The sequence below is a fragment of the Schistocerca nitens genome, chromosome 3 (assembly GCF_023898315.1).
Source record: "Schistocerca nitens isolate TAMUIC-IGC-003100 chromosome 3, iqSchNite1.1, whole genome shotgun sequence".
Taxonomy (NCBI): domain Eukaryota; kingdom Metazoa; phylum Arthropoda; class Insecta; order Orthoptera; family Acrididae; genus Schistocerca; species Schistocerca nitens.
The window spans coordinates 25,320,063-25,346,011 of record NC_064616.1 but is presented as its reverse complement, the minus strand read 5'-3'; positions in this window follow the sequence as shown (position 1 = coordinate 25,346,011).

The window sequence follows — 25,949 nt, the reverse complement described above, 5'->3', positions numbered from 1 at the left end:
TTAGAAGATTCACTCTTCTTGTACTTAAGTCGGCATTGTGCATTTTGTATTCAATTCCGATGCGATTTTTATGCTTCATCGTCAATGTGATGGTCCAAGGGATACAGTAAACCTGCACTGGTGCATCGGAATCTAATACTGGTCTCCCAGGAGCCGCTCAAACCACAAACTCTTAGAAGATTCACTCTTCTTGTACTTAAGTCGGCATTGTGCCTTTTGTATTCAATTCCGATGCGATTTCTATGCTTCATCGTCAATGTGATGGTCCAAGGGATACAGTAAACCTGCACTGGTGCATCGGAATCTAATACTGGTCTCCCAGCAGACGCTCAAACCACAAACTCTTAGAAGATTCACTCTTCTTGTACTTAAGTCGGCATTGTGCCTTTTGTATTCCATTCCGATGCGATTTTTAAGTTTCATCGTCAATGTGAAGGTCCAAGGGATACAGTAAACCTGCACTGGTGCATCTGAATCTAATACGGGTGTCCCAGGAGCCGCTCAAACCACAAACTTTTAGAAGATTCACTCTTCTTGTACTTAAGTCGGCATTGTGCCTTTTGTATTCAATTCCGATGCGATATCTATGTTTCATCGTCAATGTGAAGGTCCAAGGGATACAGTAAACCTGCACTGGTGCATCGGAATCTAATACTGGTCTCCCAGGAGCCGCTCAAACCACAAATTCTTAGAAGATTCACACTTCTTGTACTTAAGTCGGCATTGTGCCTTTCGTATTCAATTCCGATGCGATTTCTACGTTTCATTGTCAATGTGAAGGTCCAAGAGATACAGTAAACCTGCACTGGTGCATATGAATCTAATACTGGTCTCCCAGGAGCCGCTCAAACCACAAACTCTTAGAAGATTCACTCTTCCTATACTTAAGTTGGCATTGTGCTTTTGGATTCAAATCCGATGCGATTTCCATGTTTCATCGACAATGTGAAGGTCCAAGGGATACTGCAAACCTGCACTGGTGCATCGGAATCGAATACTGGTCTCCCAGGAGCCGCTCAAACCACAAACTCTTAGAAGATTCACACTTCTTGTACTTAAGTCGGCATTGTGCCTTTCGTATTCAATTCCGATTCGATTTCTATGTTTCATCGTCAATGTGAAGGTCCAAGGGATACAGTAAACCTGCACTGGTGCATCGGAATCTAATACTGGTCTCCCAGGAGCCGCTCAAACCACAAACTCTTAGAAGATTCTCTCTTATTGTACTTAAGTAGGCATTGTGCATTTTGTATTCAATTCCGATGTAATTTCTATGTTTCATCGTCAATGTGAAGGTCCAAGGGATACAATAAACCTGCACTGGTGCATCGGAATTTAATACTGGTCTCTCAGGAGCCGCTCAAACCACAAACTCTTAGAAGATTCACTCTTCCTGTAATTAAGTCGGCATTGTGCCTTTTGCATTCAATTCCTATGCGATTTCTATGTTTCATCGTGAATGTGAAGGTCCAAGGGATACAGTAAACCTGAACTGGTGCATCGGAATCTAATACTGGTTTCCCAGGAGCCGCTCAAACCACAATCTCTTAGAAGATTCACTCTTCTTGTACTTAAGTCGGCATTGTGTCTTTTGTATTCAATTCCGATGCGATTTCTATGTTTCATCGTGAATGTGAGTGTCCAAGGGATACAGTAAACCTGCACCGGTACATCGGAATCTAATACTGGTCTCCCATTAACCGCTCAAACCACAAACTCCTAGAAGATTCACTCTTCTTGTACTTAAGTCGGCATTGTGCCTTTTGTATTCAATTCCGATGCGATTTCTATGTTTCATCGTCAATGTGAAGGTCCAAGGGATACAGTAAACCTGCACTGGTGCATCGGAATCTAATACTGGTCTCCCAGGAGCCGCTCAAACCACAAACTCTTAGAAGATTCACTCTTCTTGTACTTAAGTCGGCATTGTGCATTTTGTATTCAATTCCGATGCGATTTCTATGCTTCATCGTCAATGTGAAAGTCCAAGGGATACAGTAAACCTGCACTGGTGCATCGGAATCTAATACTGGTCTCCCAGGAGCCGCTCAAACCACAAACTCTTAGAAGATTCACACTTCTTGTACTTAAGTCGGCATTGTGCCTTTCGTATTCAATTCCGATGCGATTTCTATGTTTCGTCGTCAATGTGAAGGTCCAAGGGATACAGTAAACCTGCACTGGTGCATCGGAATCTAATACTGGTCTCCCAGGAGCCGCTCAAACCACAAACTCTTAGAAGATTCACTCTTCCTATACTTAAGTCGACATTGTGCCTTTTGTATTCAATTCCGATGCGATTTCTATGTTTCATCGTGAATGTGAGTGTCCAAGGGATACAGTAAACCTGCACTGGTACATCGGAATCTAATACTGGTCTCCCATTAACCGCTCAAACCACAAACTCCTAGAAGATTCAATCTTCTTGTACTTAAGTCGGCATTGTGCCTTTTGTATTCAATTCCGATGCGATTTCTATGTTTCATCGTCAATGTGAAGGTCCAAGGGATACAGTAAACCTGCACTGGTGCATCGGAATCTAATACTGGTCTCCCAGGAGACGCTCAAACCACAAACTCTTAGAAGATTCACTCTTCTTGTAATTAAGTCCGCATTGTGCCTTTTGTATTCAATTCCGATGCGATTTCTTTGCTTCATCGTCAATGTGAAGGTCCAAGGGATACAGTAAACCTGCACTGGTGCATCGGAATCTAATACTGGTCTCCCAGGAGACGCTCAAACCACAAACTCTTAGAAAATTCACTCTTATTGTACTTAAGTCGGCATTGTGCCTTTTGTATTCAATTCCGATGCGATTTCTATGTTTCATCGTCAATGTGAAGGTCCAAGGGATACAGTAAACCTGCACTGGTGCATCGGAATCTAATACTGGTCTCCCAGGAGCCGCTCAAACCACAAACTCTTAGAAGATTCACTCTTCTTGTACTTAAGTCGGCATTGTGCATTTTGTATTCAATTCCGATGCGATTTCTATGCTTCATCGTCAATGTGAAAGTCCAAGGGATACAGTAAACCTGCACTGGTGCATCGGAATCTAATACTGGTCTCCCAGGAGCCGCTCAAACCACAAACTCTTAGAAGATTCACACTTCTTGTACTTAAGTCGGCATTGCGCCTTTTGTATTCAATTCCGATGCGATTTCTATGTTTCATCGTCAACGTGAAGGTCCAAGGGATACAGTAAACCTGCACTGGTGCATCGGAATCTAATACTGGTCTCCCAGGAGCCGCTCAAACCACAAACTCTTAGAAGATTCACTCTTCTTGTACTTAAGTCGGCATTGTGCATTTTGTATTCAATTCCGATGCGATTTTTATGCTTCATCGTCAATGTGATGGTCCAAGGGATACAGTAAACCTGCACTGGTGCATCGGAATCTAATACTGGTCTCCCAGGAGCCGCTCAAACCACAAACTCTTAGAAGATTCACTCTTCTTGTACTTAAGTCGGCATTGTGCCTTTTGTATTCAATTCCGATGCGATTTCTATGCTTCATCGTCAATGTGATGGTCCAAGGGATACAGTAAACCTGCACTGGTGCATCGGAATCTAATACTGGTCTCCCAGCAGACGCTCAAACCACAAACTCTTAGAAGATTCACTCTTCTTGTACTTAAGTCGGCATTGTGCCTTTTGTATTCCATTCCGATGCGATTTTTAAGTTTCATCGTCAATGTGAAGGTCCAAGGGATACAGTAAACCTGCACTGGTGCATCTGAATCTAATACGGGTGTCCCAGGAGCCGCTCAAACCACAAACTTTTAGAAGATTCACTCTTCTTGTACTTAAGTCGGCATTGTGCCTTTTGTATTCAATTCCGATGCGATATCTATGTTTCATCGTCAATGTGAAGGTCCAAGGGATACAGTAAACCTGCACTGGTGCATCGGAATCTAATACTGGTCTCCCAGGAGCCGCTCAAACCACAAATTCTTAGAAGATTCACACTTCTTGTACTTAAGTCGGCATTGTGCCTTTCGTATTCAATTCCGATGCGATTTCTACGTTTCATTGTCAATGTGAAGGTCCAAGAGATACAGTAAACCTGCACTGGTGCATATGAATCTAATACTGGTCTCCCAGGAGCCGCTCAAACCACAAACTCTTAGAAGATTCACTCTTCCTATACTTCAGTTGGCATTGTGCCTTTTGTATTCAAATCCGATGCGATTTCCATGTTTCATCGACAATGTGAAGGTCCAAGGGATACTGCAAACCTGCACTGGTGCATCGGAATCGAATACTGGTCTCCCAGGAGCCGCTCAAACCACAAACTCTTAGAAGATTCACACTTCTTGTACTTAAGTCGGCATTGTGCCTTTCGTATTCAATTCCGATGCGATTTCTATGTTTCATCGTCAATGTGAAGGTCCAAGGGATACAGTAAACCTGCACTGGTGCATCGGAATCTAATACTGGTCTCCCAGGAGCCGCTCAAACCACAAACTCTTAGAAGATTCTCTCTTATTGTACTTAAGTAGGCATTGTGCATTTTGTATTCAATTCCGATGTAATTTCTATGTTTCATCGTCAATGTGAAGGTCCAAGGGATACAATAAACCTGCACTGGTGCATCGGAATTTAATACTGGTCTCTCAGGAGCCGCTCAAACCACAAACACTTAGAAGATTCACTCTTCCTGTAATTAAGTCGGCATTGTGCCTTTTGCATTCAATTCCTATGCGATTTCTATGTTTCATCGTGAATGTGAAGGTCCAAGGGATACAGTAAACCTGAACTGGTGCATCGGAATCTAATACTGGTTTCCCAGGAGCCGCTCAAACCACAATCTCTTAGAAGATTCACTCTTCTTGTACTTAAGTCGGCATTGTGTCTTTTGTATTCAATTCCGATGCGATTTCTATGTTTCATCGTGAATGTGAGTGTCCAAGGGATACAGTAAACCTGCACCGGTACATCGGAATCTAATACTGGTCTCCCATTAACCGCTCAAACCACAAACTCCTAGAAGATTCACTCTTCTTGTACTTAAGTCGGCATTGTGCCTTTTGTATTCAATTCCGATGCGATTTCTATGTTTCATCGTCAATGTGAAGGTCCAAGGGATACAGTAAACCTGCACTGGTGCATCGGAATCTAATACTGGTCTCCCAGGAGCCGCTCAAACCACAAACTCTTAGAAGATTCACTCTTCTTGTACTTAAGTCGGCATTGTGCATTTTGTATTCAATTCCGATGCGATTTCTATGCTTCATCGTCAATGTGAAAGTCCAAGGGATACAGTAAACCTGCACTGGTGCATCGGAATCTAATACTGGTCTCCCAGGAGCCGCTCAAACCACAAACTCTTAGAAGATTCACACTTCTTGTACTTAAGTCGGCATTGTGCCTTTCGTATTCAATTCCGATGCGATTTCTATGTTTCGTCGTCAATGTGAAGGTCCAAGGGATACAGTAAACCTGCACTGGTGCATCGGAATCTAATACTGGTCTCCCAGGAGCCGCTCAAACCACAAACTCTTAGAAGATTCACTCTTCCTATACTTAAGTCGACATTGTGCCTTTTGTATTCAATTCCGATGCGATTTCTATGTTTCATCGTGAATGTGAGTGTCCAAGGGATACAGTAAACCTGCACTGGTACATCGGAATCTAATACTGGTCTCCCATTAACCGCTCAAACCACAAACTCCTAGAAGATTCAATCTTCTTGTACTTAAGTCGGCATTGTGCCTTTTGTATTCAATTCCGATGCGATTTCTATGTTTCATCGTCAATGTGAAGGTCCAAGGGATACAGTAAACCTGCACTGGTGCATCGGAATCTAATACTGGTCTCCCAGGAGACGCTCAAACCACAAACTCTTAGAAGATTCACTCTTCTTGTAATTAAGTCCGCATTGTGCCTTTTGTATTCAATTCCGATGCGATTTCTATGTTTCATCGTGAATGTGAGTGTCCAAGGGATACAGTAAACCTGCACTGGTACATCGGAATCTAATACTGGTCTCCCATTAACCGCTCAAACCACAAACTCCTAGAAGATTCAATCTTCTTGTACTTAAGTCGGCATTGTGCCTTTTGTATTCAATTCCGATGCGATTTCTATGTTTCATCGTCAATGTGAAGGTCCAAGGGATACAGTAAACCTGCACTGGTGCATCGGAATCTAATACTGGTCTCCCAGGAGACGCTCAAACCACAAACTCTTAGAAGATTCACTCTTCTTGTAATTAAGTCCGCATTGTGCCTTTTGTATTCAATTCCGATGCGATTTCTTTGCTTCATCGTCAATGTGAAGGTCCAAGGGATACAGTAAACCTGCACTGGTGCATCGGAATCTAATACTGGTCTCCCAGGAGACGCTCAAACCACAAACTCTTAGAAAATTCACTCTTATTGTACTTAAGTCGGCATTGTGCCTTTTGTATTCAATTCCGATGCGATTTCTATGTTTCATCGTCAATGTGAAGGTCCAAGGGATACAGTAAACCTGCACTGGTGCATCGGAATCTAATACTGGTCTCCCAGGAGCCGCTCAAACCACAAACTCTTAGAAGATTCACTCTTCTTGTACTTAAGTCGGCATTGTGCATTTTGTATTCAATTCCGATGCGATTTCTATGCTTCATCGTCAATGTGAAAGTCCAAGGGATACAGTAAACCTGCACTGGTGCATCGGAATCTAATACTGGTCTCCCAGGAGCCGCTCAAACCACAAACTCTTAGAAGATTCACACTTCTTGTACTTAAGTCGGCATTGTGCCTTTCGTATTCAATTCCGATGCGATTTCTATGTTTCATCGTCAATGTGAAGGTCCAAGGGATACAGTAAACCTGCATTGGTGCATCGGAATCTAATACTGGTCTCCCAGGAGCCGCTCAAACCACAAACTCTTAGAAGATTCACTCTTCCTATACTTAAGTCGGCATTGCGCCTTTTGTATTCAATTCCGATGCGATTTCTATGTTTCATCGTCAACGTGAAGGTCCAAGGGATACAGTAAACCTGCACTGGTGCATCGGAATCTAATACTGGTCTCCCAGGAGCCGCTCAAACCACAAACTCTTAGAAGATTCACTCTTCTTGTGCTTAAGTCGGCATTGTGCATTTTGTATTCAATTCCGATGCGATTTTTATGCTTCATCGTCAATGTGAAGGTCCAAGGGATACAGTAAACCTGCACTGGTGCATCGGAATCTAATACTGGTCTCCCAGGAGCCGCTCAAACCACAAACTCTTAGAAGATTCACTCTTCTTGTACTTAAGTCGGCATTGTGCCTTTTGTATTCAATTCCGATGCGATTTCTATGCTTCATCGTCAATGTGATGGTCCAAGGGATACAGTAAACCTGCACTGGTGCATCGGAATCTAATACTGGTCTCCCAGCAGACGCTCAAACCACAAACTCTTAGAAGATTCACTCTTCTTGTACTTAAGTCGGCATTGTGCCTTTTGTATTCCATTCCGATGCGATTTTTAAGTTTCATCGTCAATGTGAAGGTCCAAGGGATACAGTAAACCTGCACTGGTGCATCTGAATCTAATACGGGTGTCCCAGGAGCCGCTCAAACCACAAACTTTTAGAAGATTCACTCTTCTTGTACTTAAGTCGGCATTGTGCCTTTTGTATTCAATTCCGATGCGATATCTATGTTTCATCGTCAATGTGAAGGTCCAAGGGATACAGTAAACCTGCACTGGTGCATCGGAATCTAATACTGGTCTCCCAGGAGCCGCTCAAACCACAAATTCTTAGAAGATTCACACTTCTTGTACTTAAGTCGGCATTGTGCCTTTCGTATTCAATTCCGATGCGATTTCTACGTTTCATTGTCAATGTGAAGGTCCAAGAGATACAGTAAACCTGCACTGGTGCATATGAATCTAATACTGGTCTCCCAGGAGCCGCTCAAACCACAAACTCTTAGAAGATTCACTCTTCCTATACTTCAGTTGGCATTGTGCTTTTGGATTCAAATCCGATGCGATTTCCATGTTTCATCGACAATGTGAAGGTCCAAGGGATACTGCAAACCTGCACTGGTGCATCGGAATCGAATACTGGTCTCCCAGGAGCCGCTCAAACCACAAACTCTTAGAAGATTCACACTTCTTGTACTTAAGTCGGCATTGTGCCTTTCGTATTCAATTCCGATGCGATTTCTATGTTTCATCGTCAATGTGAAGGTCCAAGGGATACAGTAAACCTGCACTGGTGCATCGGAATCTAATACTGGTCTCCCAGGAGCCGCTCAAACCACAAACTCTTAGAAGATTCTCTCTTATTGTACTTAAGTAGGCATTGTGCATTTTGTATTCAATTCCGATGTAATTTCTATGTTTCATCGTCAATGTGAAGGTCCAAGGGATACAATAAACCTGCACTGGTGCATCGGAATTTAATACTGGTCTCTCAGGAGCCGCTCAAACCACAAACTCTTAGAAGATTCACTCTTCCTGTAATTAAGTCGGCATTGTGCCTTTTGCATTCAATTCCTATGCGATTTCTATGTTTCATCGTGAATGTGAAGGTCCAAGGGATACAGTAAACCTGAACTGGTGCATCGGAATCTAATACTGGTTTCCCAGGAGCCGCTCAAACCACAATCTCTTAGAAGATTCACTCTTCTTGTACTTAAGTCGGCATTGTGTCTTTTGTATTCAATTCCGATGCGATTTCTATGTTTCATCGTGAATGTGAGTGTCCAAGGGATACAGTAAACCTGCACCGGTACATCGGAATCTAATACTGGTCTCCCATTAACCGCTCAAACCACAAACTCCTAGAAGATTCACTCTTCTTGTACTTAAGTCGGCATTGTGCCTTTTGTATTCAATTCCGATGCGATTTCTATGTTTCATCGTCAATGTGAAGGTCCAAGGGATACAGTAAACCTGCACTGGTGCATCGGAATCTAATACTGGTCTCCCAGGAGCCGCTCAAACCACAAACTCTTAGAAGATTCACTCTTCTTGTACTTAAGTCGGCATTGTGCATTTTGTATTCAATTCCGATGCGATTTCTATGCTTCATCGTCAATGTGAAAGTCCAAGGGATACAGTAAACCTGCACTGGTGCATCGGAATCTAATACTGGTCTCCCAGGAGCCGCTCAAACCACAAACTCTTAGAAGATTCACACTTCTTGTACTTAAGTCGGCATTGTGCCTTTCGTATTCAATTCCGATGCGATTTCTATGTTTCGTCGTCAATGTGAAGGTCCAAGGGATACAGTAAACCTGCACTGGTGCATCGGAATCTAATACTGGTCTCCCAGGAGCCGCTCAAACCACAAACTCTTAGAAGATTCACTCTTCCTATACTTAAGTCGACATTGTGCCTTTTGTATTCAATTCCGATGCGATTTCTATGTTTCATCGTGAATGTGAGTGTCCAAGGGATACAGTAAACCTGCACTGGTACATCGGAATCTAATACTGGTCTCCCATTAACCGCTCAAACCACAAACTCCTAGAAGATTCAATCTTCTTGTACTTAAGTCGGCATTGTGCCTTTTGTATTCAATTCCGATGCGATTTCTATGTTTCATCGTCAATGTGAAGGTCCAAGGGATACAGTAAACCTGCACTGGTGCATCGGAATCTAATACTGGTCTCCCAGGAGACGCTCAAACCACAAACTCTTAGAAGATTCACTCTTCTTGTAATTAAGTCCGCATTGTGCCTTTTGTATTCAATTCCGATGCGATTTCTTTGCTTCATCGTCAATGTGAAGGTCCAAGGGATACAGTAAACCTGCACTGGTGCATCGGAATCTAATACTGGTCTCCCAGGAGACGCTCAAACCACAAACTCTTAGAAAATTCACTCTTATTGTACTTAAGTCGGCATTGTGCCTTTTGTATTCAATTCCGATGCGATTTCTATGTTTCATCGTCAATGTGAAGGTCCAAGGGATACAGTAAACCTGCACTGGTGCATCGGAATCTAATACTGGTCTCCCAGGAGCCGCTCAAACCACAAACTCTTAGAAGATTCACTCTTCTTGTACTTAAGTCGGCATTGTGCATTTTGTATTCAATTCCGATGCGATTTCTATGCTTCATCGTCAATGTGAAAGTCCAAGGGATACAGTAAACCTGCACTGGTGCATCGGAATCTAATACTGGTCTCCCAGGAGCCGCTCAAACCACAAACTCTTAGAAGATTCACACTTCTTGTACTTAAGTCGGCATTGTGCCTTTCGTATTCAATTCCGATGCGATTTCTATGTTTCATCGTCAATGTGAAGGTCCAAGGGATACAGTAAACCTGCATTGGTGCATCGGAATCTAATACTGGTCTCCCAGGAGCCGCTCAAACCACAAACTCTTAGAAGATTCACTCTTCCTATACTTAAGTCGGCATTGCGACTTTTGTATTCAATTCCGATGCGATTTCTATGTTTCATCGTCAACGTGAAGGTCCAAGGGATACAGTAAACCTGCACTGGTGCATCGGAATCTAATACTGGTCTCCCAGGAGCCGCTCAAACCACAAACTCTTAGAAGATTCACTCTTCTTGTACTCAAGTCGGCATTGTGCATTTTGTATTCAATTCCGATGCGATTTTTATGCTTCATCGTCAATGTGATGGTCCAAGGGATACAGTAAACCTGCACTGGTGCATCGGAATCTAATACTGGTCTCCCAGGAGCCGCTCAAACCACAAACTCTTAGAAGATTCACTCTTCTTGTACTTAAGTCGGCATTGTGCCTTTTGTATTCAATTCCGATGCGATTTCTATGCTTCATCGTCAATGTGATGGTCCAAGGGATACAGTAAACCTGCACTGGTGCATCGGAATCTAATACTGGTCTCCCAGCAGACGCTCAAACCACAAACTCTTAGAAGATTCACTCTTCTTGTACTTAAGTCGGCATTGTGCCTTTTGTATTCCATTCCGATGCGATTTTTAAGTTTCATCGTCAATGTGAAGGTCCAAGGGATACAGTAAACCTGCACTGGTGCATCTGAATCTAATACGGGTGTCCCAGGAGCCGCTCAAACCACAAACTTTTAGAAGATTCACTCTTCTTGTACTTAAGTCGGCATTGTGCCTTTTGTATTCAATTCCGATGCGATATCTATGTTTCATCGTCAATGTGAAGGTCCAAGGGATACAGTAAACCTGCACTGGTGCATCGGAATCTAATACTGGTCTCCCAGGAGCCGCTCAAACCACAAATTCTTAGAAGATTCACACTTCTTGTACTTAAGTCGGCATTGTGCCTTTCGTATTCAATTCCGATGCGATTTCTACGTTTCATTGTCAATGTGAAGGTCCAAGAGATACAGTAAACCTGCACTGGTGCATATGAATCTAATACTGGTCTCCCAGGAGCCGCTCAAACCACAAACTCTTAGAAGATTCACTCTTCCTATACTTCAGTTGGCATTGTGCCTTTTGTATTCAAATCCGATGCGATTTCCATGTTTCATCGACAATGTGAAGGTCCAAGGGATACTGCAAACCTGCACTGGTGCATCGGAATCGAATACTGGTCTCCCAGGAGCCGCTCAAACCACAAACTCTTAGAAGATTCACACTTCTTGTACTTAAGTCGGCATTGTGCCTTTCGTATTCAATTCCGATGCGATTTCTATGTTTCATCGTCAATGTGAAGGTCCAAGGGATACAGTAAACCTGCACTGGTGCATCGGAATCTAATACTGGTCTCCCAGGAGCCGCTCAAACCACAAACTCTTAGAAGATTCTCTCTTATTGTACTTAAGTAGGCATTGTGCATTTTGTATTCAATTCCGATGTAATTTCTATGTTTCATCGTCAATGTGAAGGTCCAAGGGATACAATAAACCTGCACTGGTGCATCGGAATTTAATACTGGTCTCTCAGGAGCCGCTCAAACCACAAACACTTAGAAGATTCACTCTTCCTGTAATTAAGTCGGCATTGTGCCTTTTGCATTCAATTCCTATGCGATTTCTATGTTTCATCGTGAATGTGAAGGTCCAAGGGATACAGTAAACCTGAACTGGTGCATCGGAATCTAATACTGGTTTCCCAGGAGCCGCTCAAACCACAATCTCTTAGAAGATTCACTCTTCTTGTACTTAAGTCGGCATTGTGTCTTTTGTATTCAATTCCGATGCGATTTCTATGTTTCATCGTGAATGTGAGTGTCCAAGGGATACAGTAAACCTGCACCGGTACATCGGAATCTAATACTGGTCTCCCATTAACCGCTCAAACCACAAACTCCTAGAAGATTCACTCTTCTTGTACTTAAGTCGGCATTGTGCCTTTTGTATTCAATTCCGATGCGATTTCTATGTTTCATCGTCAATGTGAAGGTCCAAGGGATACAGTAAACCTGCACTGGTGCATCGGAATCTAATACTGGTCTCCCAGGAGCCGCTCAAACCACAAACTCTTAGAAGATTCACTCTTCTTGTACTTAAGTCGGCATTGTGCATTTTGTATTCAATTCCGATGCGATTTCTATGCTTCATCGTCAATGTGAAAGTCCAAGGGATACAGTAAACCTGCACTGGTGCATCGGAATCTAATACTGGTCTCCCAGGAGCCGCTCAAACCACAAACTCTTAGAAGATTCACACTTCTTGTACTTAAGTCGGCATTGTGCCTTTCGTATTCAATTCCGATGCGATTTCTATGTTTCGTCGTCAATGTGAAGGTCCAAGGGATACAGTAAACCTGCACTGGTGCATCGGAATCTAATACTGGTCTCCCAGGAGCCGCTCAAACCACAAACTCTTAGAAGATTCACTCTTCCTATACTTAAGTCGACATTGTGCCTTTTGTATTCAATTCCGATGCGATTTCTATGTTTCATCGTGAATGTGAGTGTCCAAGGGATACAGTAAACCTGCACTGGTACATCGGAATCTAATACTGGTCTCCCATTAACCGCTCAAACCACAAACTCCTAGAAGATTCACTCTTCTTGTACTTAAGTCGGCATTGTGCCTTTTGTATTCAATTCCGATGCGATTTCTATGTTTCATCGTCAATGTGAAGGTCCAAGGGATACAGTAAACCTGCACTGGTGCATCGGAATCTAATACTGGTCTCCCAGGAGCCGCTCAAACCACAAACTCTTAGAAGATTCACTCTTCTTGTACTTAAGTCGGCATTGTGCATTTTGTATTCAATTCCGATGCGATTTCTATGCTTCATCGTCAATGTGAAAGTCCAAGGGGTACAGTAAACCTGCACTGGTGCATCGGAATCTAATACTGGTCTCCCAGGAGCCGCTCAAACCACAAACTCTTAGAAGATTCACACTTCTTGTACTTAAGTCGGCATTGTGCCTTTCGTATTCAATTCCGATGCGATTTCTATGTTTCGTCGTCAATGTGAAGGTCCAAGGGATACAGTAAACCTGCACTGGTGCATCGGAATCTAATACTGGTCTCCCAGGAGCCGCTCAAACCACAAACTCTTAGAAGATTCACTCTTCCTATACTTAAGTCGACATTGTGCCTTTTGTATTCAATTCCGATGCGATTTCTATGTTTCATCGTGAATGTGAGTGTCCAAGGGATACAGTAAACCTGCACTGGTACATCGGAATCTAATACTGGTCTCCCATTAACCGCTCAAACCACAAACTCCTAGAAGATTCACTCTTCTTGTACTTAAGTCGGCATTGTGCCTTTTGTATTCAATTCCGATGCGATTTCTATGTTTCATCGTCAACGTGAAGGTCCAAGGGATACAGTAAACCTGCACTGGTGCATCGGAATCTAATACTGGTCTCCCAGGAGCCGCTCAAACCACAAACTCTTAGAAGATTCACTCTTCTTGTACTTAAGTCGGCATTGTGCATTTTGTATTCAATTCCGATGCGATTTTTATGCTTCATCGTCAATGTGATGGTCCAAGGGATACAGTAAACCTGCACTGGTGCATCGGAATCTAATACTGGTCTCCCAGGAGCCGCTCAAACCACAAACTCTTAGAAGATTCACTCTTCTTGTACTGAAGTCGGCATTGTGCCTTTTGTATTCAATTCCGATGCGATTTCTATTCTTCATCGTCAATGTGAAGGTCCAAGGGATACAGTAAACCTGCACTGGTGCATCGGAATCTAATACTGGTCTCCCAGGAGCCGCTCAAACCACAAATTCTTAGAAGATTCACACTTCTTGTACTTAAGTCGGCATTGTGCCTTTCGTATTCAATTCCGATGCGATTTCTATGTTTCATTGTCAATGTGAAGGTCCAAGAGATACAGTAAACCTGCACTGGTGCATCTGAATCTAATACTGGTCTCCCAGGAGCCGCTCAAACCACAAACTCTTAGAAGATTCACTCTTCCTAAACTTAAGTTGGCATTGTGCCTTTTGTATTCAAATCCGATGCGATTTCCATGTTTCATCGTCAATGTGAAGGTCCAAGGGATACAGTAAACCTGCACTGGTGCATCGGAATCGAATACTGGTCTCCCAGGAGCCGCTCAAACCACAAACTCTTAGAAGATTCACACTTCTTGTACTTAAGTCGGCATTGTGCCTTTCGTATTCAATTCCGATGCGATTTCTATGTTTCATCGTCAATGTGTAGGTCCAAGGGATACAATAAACCTGCACTGGTGCATCGGAATTTAATACTGGTCTCCCAGGAGCCGCTCAAACCACAAACTCTTAGAAGATTCACTCTTCTTGTAATTAAGTCGGCATATGTGCCTTTTGCATTCAATTCCGATGCGATTTCTATGTTTCATCGTCAATGTGAAGGTCTAAGGGATACAGTAAACCTGCACCGGTACATCGGAATCTAATACTGGTCTCCCATTAACCGCTCAAACCACAAACTCCTAGAAGATTCACTCTTCTTGTACTTAAGTCGGCATTGTGCCTTTTGTATTCAATTCCGATGCGATTTCTATGTTTCATCGTCAATGTGAAGGTCCAAGGGATACAGTAAACCTGCACTGGTCCATCGGAATCTAATACTGGTCTCCCAGGAGACGCTCAAACCACAAACTCTTAGAAGATTCACTCTTCTTGCAATTAAGTCGGCATTGTGCCTTTTGTATTCAATTCCGATGCGATTTCTTTGCTTCATCGTCAATGTGAAGGTCCAAGGGATACAGTAAACCTGCACTGGTGCATCGGAATCTAATACTGGTCTCCCAGGAGACGCTCAAACCACAAACTCTTAGAAAATTCACTCTTATTGTACTTAAGTCGGCATTGTGCCTTTTGTATTCAATTCCGATGCGATTTCTATGTCTCATCGTCAATGTGAAGGTCCAAGGGATACAGTAAACCTGCACTGGTGCATCGGAATCTAATACTGGTCTCCCAGGAGCCGCTCAAACCACAAACTCTTAGAAGATTCACACTTCTTGTACTTAAGTCGGCATTGTGCCTTTCGTATTCAATTCCGATGCGATTTCTATGTTTCGTCGTCAATGTGAAGGTCCAAGGGATACAGTAAACCTGCACTGGTGCATCGGAATCTAATACTGGTCTCCCAGGAGCCGCTCAAACCACAAACTCTTAGAAGATTCACTCTTCCTATACTTAAGTCGGAATTGCGCCTTTTGTATTCAATTCCGATGCGATTTTTATGCTTCATCGTCAATGTGATGGTCCAAGGGATACAGTAAACCTGCACTGGTGCATCGGAATCTAATACTGGTCTCCCAGGAGCCGCTCAAACCACAAACTCTTAGAAGATTCACTCTTCTTGTACTGAAGTCGGAATTGTGCCTTTTGTATTCAATTCCGATGCGATTTCTATTCTTCATCGTCAATGTGAAGGTCCAAGGGATACAGTAAACCAGCACAGGTGCATCGGAATCTAATACTGGTCTCCCAGCAGACGCTCAAACCACAAACTCTTAGAAGATTCACTCTTCTTGTACTTAAGTCGGCATTGTGCCTTTTGTATTCCATTCCGATGCGATTTTTATGTTTCATCGTCAATGTGAAGGTCCAAGGGATACAGTAAACCTGCACTGGTGCATCGGAATCTAATACTGGTCTCCCAGGAGCCGCTCAAACCACAAATTCTTAGAAGATTCACACTTCTTGTACTTAAGTCGGCATTGTGCATTTCGTATTCAATTCCGATGCGATTTCTATGTTTCATTGTCAATGTGAAGGTCCAAGAGATACAGTAAACCTGCACTGGTACATCTGAATCTAATACTGGTCTCCCAGGAGCCGCTCAAACCACAAACTCTTAGAAGATTCACTCTTCCTATACTTAAGTTGGCATTGTGCCTTTTGTATTCAAATCCGATGCGATTTCCATGTTTCATCGTCAATGTGAAGGTCCAAGGGAGACAGTAAACCTGCACTGGTGCATCGGAATCGAATACTGGTCTCCCAGGAGCCGCTCAAACCACAAACTCTTAGAAGATTCACACTTCTTGTACTTAAGTCGGCATTGTGCCTTTCGTATTCAATTCCGATGCGATTTCTATGTTTCATCGTCAATGTGAAGGTCCAAGGGATACAATAAACCTGCACTGGTGCATCGGAATTTAATACTGGTCTCCCAGGAGCCGCTCAAACCACAAACTCTTAGAAGATTCACTCTTCTTGTAATTAAGTCGGCATATGTGCCTTTTGCATTCAATTCCGATGCGATTTCTATGTTTCATCGTCAATGTGAAGGTCTAAGGGATACAGTAAACCTGCACTGGTGCATCGGAATCTAATACTGGTCTCCCAGGAGCCGCTCAAACCACAAACTCTTAGAAGATTCACTCTTCTTGTACTTATGTCGGCATTGTGCCTTTTGTATTCAATTCCGATGTGATTTCTATGCTTCTTCGTAAATGTGAAGGTCCAAAGGATACAGTAAACCTGCACTGGTGCATCGGAATCTAATACTGGTCTCCCATTAACCGCTCAAACCTAAACTCTTAGAAGATTCACTCTTCTCGTAGTTAAGTCGGCATTGTGCTTTTTGTATTCAATTCCGATGCGATTTCTATGTTTCATCGTCAATGTGAAGGTCCAAGGGATACAGTAAACCTGCACTGGTGCATCGGAATCTAATACTGGTCTCCCAGGAGCCGCTCAAACCACAAACTCTTAGAAGATTCACTCTTCTTGTACTTAAGTCGGCATTGTGCATTTTGTATTCAATTCCGATGCGATTTCTATGCTTCATCGTCAATGTGAAAGTCCAAGGGATACAGTAAACCTGCACTGGTGCATCGGAATCTAATACTGGTCTCCCAGGAGCCGCTCAAACCACAAACTCATAGAAGATTCACACTTCTTGTACTTAAGTCGGCATTGTGCCTTTCGTATTCAATTCCGATGCGATTTCTATGTTTCATCGTCAATGTGAAGGTCCAAGGGATACAGTAAACCTGCACTGGTGCATCGGAATCTAATACTGGTCTCCCAGGAGCCGCTCAAACCACAAACTCTTAGAAGATTCACTCTTCCTATACTTAAGTCGGCATTGCGCCTTTTGTATTCAATTCCGATGCGATTTCTATGTTTTATCGTCAACGTGAAGGTCCAAGGGATACAGTAAACCTGCACTGGTGCATCGGAATCTAATACTGGTCTCCCAGGAGCCGCTCAAACCACAAACTCTTAGAAGATTCACACTTCTTGTACTTAAGTCGGCATTGTGCATTTTGTATTCAATTCCGATGCGATTTTTATGCTTCATCGTCAATGTGATGGTCCAAGGGATACAGTAAACCTGCACTGGTGCATCGGAATCTAATACTGGTCTCCCAGGAGCCGCTCAAACCACAAACTCTTAGAAGATTCACTCTTCTTGTACTGAAGTCGGCATTGTGCCTTTTGTATTCAATTCCGATGCGATTTCTATTCTTCATCGTCAATGTAAAGGTCCAAGGGATACAGTAAACCTGCACTGGTGCATCGGAATCTAATACTGGTCTCCCAGCAGACGCTCAAACCACAAACTCTTAGAAGATTCACTCTTCTTGTACTTAAGTCGGCATTGTGCCTTTTGTATTCCATTCCGATGCGATTTTTATGTTTCATCGTCAATGTGAAGGTCCAAGGGATACAGTAAACCTGCACTGGTGCATCTGAATCTAATACGGGTGTCCCAGGAGCCGCTCAAACCACAAACTCTTAGAAGATTCACTCTTCTTGTACATAAGTCGGCATTGTGCCTTTTGTATTCAATTCCGATGCGATATCTATGTTTCATCGTCAATGTGAAGGTCCAAGGGATACAGTAAACCTGCACTGGTGCATCGGAATCTAATACTGGTCTCCCAGGAGCCGCTCAAACCACAAATTCTTAGAAGATTCACACTTCTTGTACTTAAGTCGGCATTGTGCCTTTCGTATATAATTCCGATGCGATATCTATGTTTCATTGTCAATGTGAAGGTCCAAGAGATACAGTAAACCTGCACTAGTGCATCTGAATCTAATACTGGTCTCCCAGGAGCCGCTCAAACCACAAACTCTTAGAAGATTCACTCTTCCTACACTTAAGTTGGCATTGTGCCTTTTGTATTCAAATCCGATGCGATTTCCATGTTTCATCGTCAATGTGAAGGTGCAAGGGATACAGTAAACCTGCACTGGTGCATCGGAATCGAATACTGGTCTCCCAGGAGCCGCTCAAACCACAATCTCTTAGAAGATTCACTCTTCTTGTACTTAAGTCGGCATTGTGCCTTTTGCATTCAATTCCTATGCGATTTCTATGTTTCATCGTCAAAGTGAAGGTCCAAGGCATACAGTAAACCTGCACTGGTGCATCGGAATCTAATACTGGTCTCCCAGGAGCCGCTCAAACCACAATCTCTTAGAAGATTCACTCTTCTTGTACATAAGTCGGCATTGTTCCTTTTGTATTCAATTCCGATTGCGATTTCTATGTTTCATCGTGAATGTGAATGTCCAAGGGATACAGTAAACCTGCACTGGTGCTTCGGAATCTAATACTGGTCTCCCATTAACCGCTCAAACCACAAACTCTTAGAAGATTCACTCTTCTTGTACTTAAGTCGGCATTGTGCCTTTTGTATTCAATTCCTATGCGATTTCTATGTTTCATCGTCAATGTGAAGTTCCAAGGGATACAGTAAACCTGCACTGGTGAATCGGAATCTAATACTGGTTCCAGGAGCCGCTCAAACCACAAACTCTTAGAAGATTCACTCTTCTTGTACTTAAGTCGGCATTGTGCATTTCGTATGCAATTCCGATGCGATTTCTATGCTTCATCGTCAATGTGAAGGTCCAAGGGATACAGTAAACCTGCACTGGTGCATCGGAATCTAATACTGGTCTCCCAGGAGCCGCTCAAACCACAAACTCTTAGAAGATTCACTCTTATTGTACTTAAGTCGGCATTGTGCATTTTGTATTCAATTCCGATGTAATTTCTATGTTTCATCGTCAATGTGAAGGTCCAAGGGATACAATAAACCTGCACTGGTGCATCTGAATTTAATACTGGTCTCCCAGGAGCCGCTCAAACCACAAACTCTTAGAAGATTCACTCTTCTTGTAATTAAGTCGGCATATGTGCCTTTTGCATTCAATTCCGATGCAATTTCTATGTTTCATCGTCAATGTGAAGGTCTAAGGGATACAGTAAACCTGCACTGGTGCATCGGAATCTAATACTGGTCTCCCAGGAGCCGCTCAAACCACAAACTCTTAGAAGATTCACTCTTCTTGTACTTATGTCGGCATTGTGCCTTTTGTATTCAATTCCGATGTGATTTCTATGCTTCTTCGTAAATGTAAAGGTCCAAAGGATACAGTAAACCTGCACTGGTGCATCGGAATCTAATACTGGTCTCCCATTAACCGCTCAAACCTAAACTCTTAAAAGATTCACTCTTCTCGCAGTTAAGTCGGCATTGTGCTTTTTGTATTCAATTCCGATGCGATATCTATGTTTCATCGTCAATGTAAAGGTCCAAGGGATACAGTAAACCTGCACTGGTGCATCGGAATCTAATACTGGTCTCCCAGGAGACGCTCAAACCACAAACTCTTAGAAGATTCACTCTTCTTGTACTTAAGTCGGCATTGTGCATTTTGTATTCAATTCCGATGGGATTTCTATGCTTCATCGTCAATGTGAAGTTCCAAGGGATACAGTAAACCTGCACTGGTGCATCGGAATCTAATACTGGTCTCTCAGGAGCCGCTCAAACCACAAACTCTTAGAAGATTCACTCTTCCTATACTTAAGTCGGCATTGTGCCTTTTGTATTCAATTCCGATGCGATTTCTATGTTTCATCGTCAATGTGAAGGTCCAAGGGATACAGTTAACGTGCACTGGTGCATCGGAATCTAATTCTGGTCTCCCAGGAGCCGCTCAAACCACAAACTCTTATAAGATTCACTCTTCTTGTACTTATGTCGGCATTGTGCGTTTTGTATTCAATTTCGAAGCGATTTCTATGTTTCATCGTCAATGTGAAGGTCCAAGGGATACAGTAAACCTGCACTGGTGCATCGGGATCTAATACTGGTCTCCCAGGAGCCGCTCAAACCGCAAACTCTTAGAAAATTCACTCTTCCTATACTTAAGTCGGCATTGTGCTTTTCGTATTCAATTCCGATGCGATTTCTATGTTTCATCGTCAATGTGACGGTCCAAGGGATACAGTAAACCTGCGCTGGTGCATCGGAATCTAATACTGGTCTCCCAGGAGCCGCTCAATCCACAAACTCTTAGAAGATTCACTCTTATTATACTTAAGTCGGCATTGTGCATTTTGTACTCAATTCCGATGCGATTTCTATGTTTCATCGTCAATGTGAAGGGCCATCGGACACAGTAAAATTGCACTGGTGCATCGGAATCTAATACTGGTCTCCCAGGAGCCGCTCAAACCACAAACTCTTAGAAGATTCACTCTTCTTGTAATTAAGTCGGCATTGTGCCTTTCGTATTCTATTCCGATGAGATTTCTATGTTTCATCGTCAATGTGAAGGTCCAAGGGATACAGTAAACCTGCACTGGTGCATCGGAATCTAATACTGGTCTCCCAGGAGCCGCTCAAACCACAAATTCTTAGAAGATTCACTCTTCCTATATTTAAGTCGGCATTGCGCCTTTTGTATTCAATTCCGATGCGATTTCTATGTTTCATCATCAACGTGAAGGTCCAAGGGATACAGTAAACCTGCACTGGTGCATCGGAATCTAATACTGGTCTCCCAGGAGCCGCTCAAACCACAAACTCTTAGAAGATTCACACTTCTTGTACTTAAGTCGGCATTGTGCCTTTCGTATTCAATTCCGATGCGATTTCAATGTTTCATCGTCAATGTGAAGGTCCAAGGGATACAGTAAACCTGCACTGGTGCATCGGAATCTAATACTGGTCTCCCAGGAGCCGCTCAAACCACAAACTCTTAGAAGATTCACTCTTATTGTACTTAAGTCGGCATTGTGCATTTTGTATTCAATTCCGATGTAATTTCTGTTTCATCGTCAATGTGAAGGTCCAAGGGATACAGTAAACCTGCACTGGTGCATCGGGATCTAATACTGGTCTCCCAGGAGCCGCTCAAACCACAAACTCTTAGAAAATTCACTCTTCCTATACTTAAGTCGGCATTGTGCTTTTCGTATTCAATTCCGATGCGATTTCTATGTTTCATCGTCAATGTGAAGGTCCAAGGGATACAGTAAACCTGCACTGGTGCATCGGAATCTAATACTGGTCTCCCAGGAGCCGCTCAAACCACAAACTCTTAGAAGATTCACTCTTCTTGTACTTATGTCGGCATTCTGCCTTTTGTATTCAATTCCGATGTGATTTCTATGCTTCTTCGTAAATGTGAAGGTCCAAAGGATACAGTAAACCTGCACTGGTGCATCGGAATCTAATACTGGTCTCCCATTAACCGCTCAAACCTAAACTCTTAGAAGATTCACTCTTCCTATACTTAAGTCGGCATTGTGCTTTTTGTATTCAATTCCGATGCGATTTCTATGTTTCATCGTCAATGTGAAGGTCCAAGGGATACAGTTAACGTGCACTGGTGCATCGGAATCTAATTCTGGTCTCCCAGGAGACGCTCAAACCACAAACTCTTATAAGATTCACTCTTCTTGTACTTATGTCGGCATTGTGCGTTTTGTATTCAATTTCGAAGCGATTTCTATGTTTCATCGTCAATGTGAAGGTCCAAGGGATACAGTAAACCTGCACTGGTGCATCGGGATCTAATACTGGTCTCCCAGGAGCCGCTCAAACCACAAACTCTTAGAAAATTCACTCTTCCTATACTTAAGTCGGCATTGTGCTTTGCGTATTCAATTCCGATGCGATTTCTATGTTTCATCGTCAATGTGACGGTCCAAGGGATACAGTAAACCTGCACTGGTGCATCGGAATCTAATACTGGTCTCCCAGGAGCCGCTCAAACCACAAACTCTTAGAAGATTCACTCTTATTATACTTAAGTCGGCATTGTGCATTTTGTACTCAATTCCGATGCGATTTCTATGTTTCATCGTCAATGTGAAGGTCCATCGGACACAGTAAAATTGCACTGGTGCATCGGAATCTAATACTGGTCTCCCAGGAGCCGCTCAAACCACAAACTCTTAGAAGATTCACTCTTCTTGTAATTAAGTCGGCATTGTGCCTTTCGTATTCTATTCCGATGCGATTTCTATGTTTCATCGTCAATGTGAAGGTCCAAGGGATACAGTAAACCTGCACTGGTGCATCGGAATCTAATACTGGTCTCCCAGGAGCCGCTCAAACCACAAATTCTTAGAAGATTCACTCTTCCTATACTTAAGTCGGCATTGCGCCTTTTGTATTCAATTCCGATGCGATTTCTATGTTTCATCATCAACGTGAAGGTCCAAGGGATACAGTAAACCTGCACTGGTGCATCGGAATCTAATACTGGTCTCCCAGGAGCCGCTCAAACCACAAACTCTTAGAAGATTCACACTTCTTGTACTTAAGTCGGCATTGTGCCTTTCGTATTCAATTCCGATGCGATTTCTATGTTTCATCGTCAATGTGAAGGTCCAAGGGATACAGTAAACCTGCACTGGTGCATCGGAATCTAATACTGGTCTCCCAGGAGCCGCTCAAACCACAAACTCTTAGAAGATTCACTCTTATTGTACTTAAGTCGGCATTGTGCATTTTGTATTCAATTCCGATGTAATTTCTATGTTTCATCGTCAATGTGAAGGTCCAAGGGATACAGTAAACCTGCACTGGTGCATCGGGATCTAATACTGGTCTCCCAGGAGCCGCTCAAACCACAAACTCTTAGAAAATTCACTCTTCCTATACTTAAGTCGGCATTGTGCTTTGCGTATTCAATTCCGATGCGATTTCTATGTTTCATCGTCAATGTGACGGTCCAAGGGATACAGTAAACCTGCACTGGTGCATCGGAATCTAATACTGGTCTCCCAGGAGCCGCTCAAACCACAAACTCTTAGAAGATTCACTCTTATTATACTTAAGTCGGCATTGTGCATTTTGTACTCAATTCCGATGCGATTTCTATGTTTCATCGTCAATGTGAAGGTCCATCGGACACAGTAAAATTGCACTGGTGCATCGGAATCTAATACTGGTCTCCCAGGAGCCGCTCAAACCACAAACTCTTAGAAGATTCACTCTTCTTGTAATTAAGTCGGCATTGTGCCTTTCGTATTCTATTCCGATGCGATTTCTATGTTTCATCGTCAATGTGAAGGTCCAAGGGATACAGTAAACCTGCACTGGTGCATCGGAATCTAATACTGGTCTCCCAGGAGCCGCTCAAACCACAAATTCTTAGAAGATTCACTCTTCCTATACTTAAGTCGGCATTGCGCCTTTTGTATTCAATTCCGATGCGATTTCTATGTTTCATCATCAACGTGAAGGTCCAAGGGATACAGTAAACCTGCACTGGTGCATCGGAATCTAATACTGGTCTCCCAGGAGCCGCTCAAACCACAAACTCTTAGAAGATTCACACTTCTTGTACTTAAGTCGGCATTGTGCCTTTCGTATTCAATTCCGATGCGATTTCTATGTTTCATCGTCAATGTGAAGGTCCAAGGGATACAGTAAACCTGCACTGGTGCATCGGAATCTAATACTGGTCTCCCAGGAGCCGCTCAAACCACAAACTCTTAGAAGATTCACTCTTATTGTACTTAAGTCGGCATTGTGCATTTTGTATTCAATTCCGATGTAATTTCTATGTTTCATCGTCAATGTGAAGGTCCAAGGGATACAGTAAACCTGCACTGGTGCATCGGGATCTAATACTGGTCTCCCAGGAGCCGCTCAAACCACAAACTCTTAGAAAATTCACTCTTCCTATACTTAAGTCGGCATTGTGCTTTTCGTATTCAATTCCGATGCGATTTCTATGTTTCATCGTCAATGTGAAGGTCCAAGGGATACAGTAAACCTGCACTGGTGCATCGGAATCTAATACTGGTCTCCCAGGAGCCGCTCAAACCACAAACTCTTAGAAGATTCACTCTTCTTGTACTTATGTCGGCATTCTGCCTTTTGTATTCAATTCCGATGTGATTTCTATGCTTCTTCGTAAATGTGAAGGTCCAAAGGATACAGTAAACCTGCACTGGTGCATCGGAATCTAATACTGGTCTCCCATTAACCGCTCAAACCTAAACTCTTAGAAGATTCACTCTTCCTATACTTAAGTCGGCATTGTGCCTTTTGTATTCAATTCCGATGCGATTTCTATGTTTCATCGTCAATGTGAAGGTCCAAGGGATACAGTTAACGTGCACTGGTGCATCGGAATCTAATTCTGGTCTCCCAGGAGCCGCTCAAACCACAAACTCTTAGAAGATTCACTCTTCTTGTACTTATGTCGGCATTGTGCGTTTTGTATTCAATTTCGATGCGATTTCTATGTTTCATCGTCAATGTGAAGGTCCAAGGGATACAGTAAACCTGCACTGGTGCATCGGGATCTAATACTGGTCTCCCAGGAGCCGCTCAAAACCACAAACTCTTAGAAAATTCACTCTTCCTATACTTAAGTCGGCATTGTGCTTTTCGTATTCAATTCCGATGCGATTTCTATGTTTCATCGTCAATGTGAAGGTCCAAGGGATACAGTAAACCTGCACTGGTGCATCGGAATCTAATACTGGTCTCCCAGGAGCCGCTCAAACCACAAACTCTTAGAAGATTCACTCTTATTATACTTAAGTCGGCATTGTGCATTTTGTACTCAATTCCGATTCGATTTCTATGTTTCATCGTCAATGTGAAGGTCCATGGGATACAGTAAAATTGCACTGGTGCATCGGAATCTAATACTGGTCTCCCAGGAGCCGCACAAACCACAAACTCTTAGAAGATTCACTCTTCTTGTAATTAAGTCGGCATTGTGCCTTTTGCATTCAATTCCTATGCGATTTCTATGTTTCATCGTCAACGTGAAGGTCCAAGGGATACAGTAAACCTGCACTGGTGCATCGGAATCTAATACTGGTCTCCCAGGAGCCGCTCAAACCGCAAACTCTTAGAAGATTCACACATCTTGTACTTAAGTCGGCATTGTGCCTTTCGTATTCAATTCCGATGCGATTTCTATGTTTCATCGTCAATGTGAAGGTCCAAGGGATACAGTAAACCTGCACTGGTGCATCGGAATCTAATACTGGTCTCCCAGGAGCCGCTCAAACCACAAACTCTTAGAAGATTCACTCTTATTGTACTTAAGTCGGCATTGTGCATTTTGTATTCAATTCCGATGTAATTTCTATGTTTCATCGTCAATGTGAAGGTCCAAGGGATACAATAAACCTGCACTGGTGCATCGGAATTTAATACTGGTCTCCCAGGAGCCGCTCTAACCACAAACTCTTAGAAGATTCACTCTTCTTGTAATTAAGTCGGCATATGTGCCTTTTGCATTCAATTCCGATGCGATATCTATGTTTCATCGTCAATGTGAAGGTCTAAGGGATACAGTAAACCTGCACTGGTGCATCGGAATCTAATACTGGTCTCCCAGGAG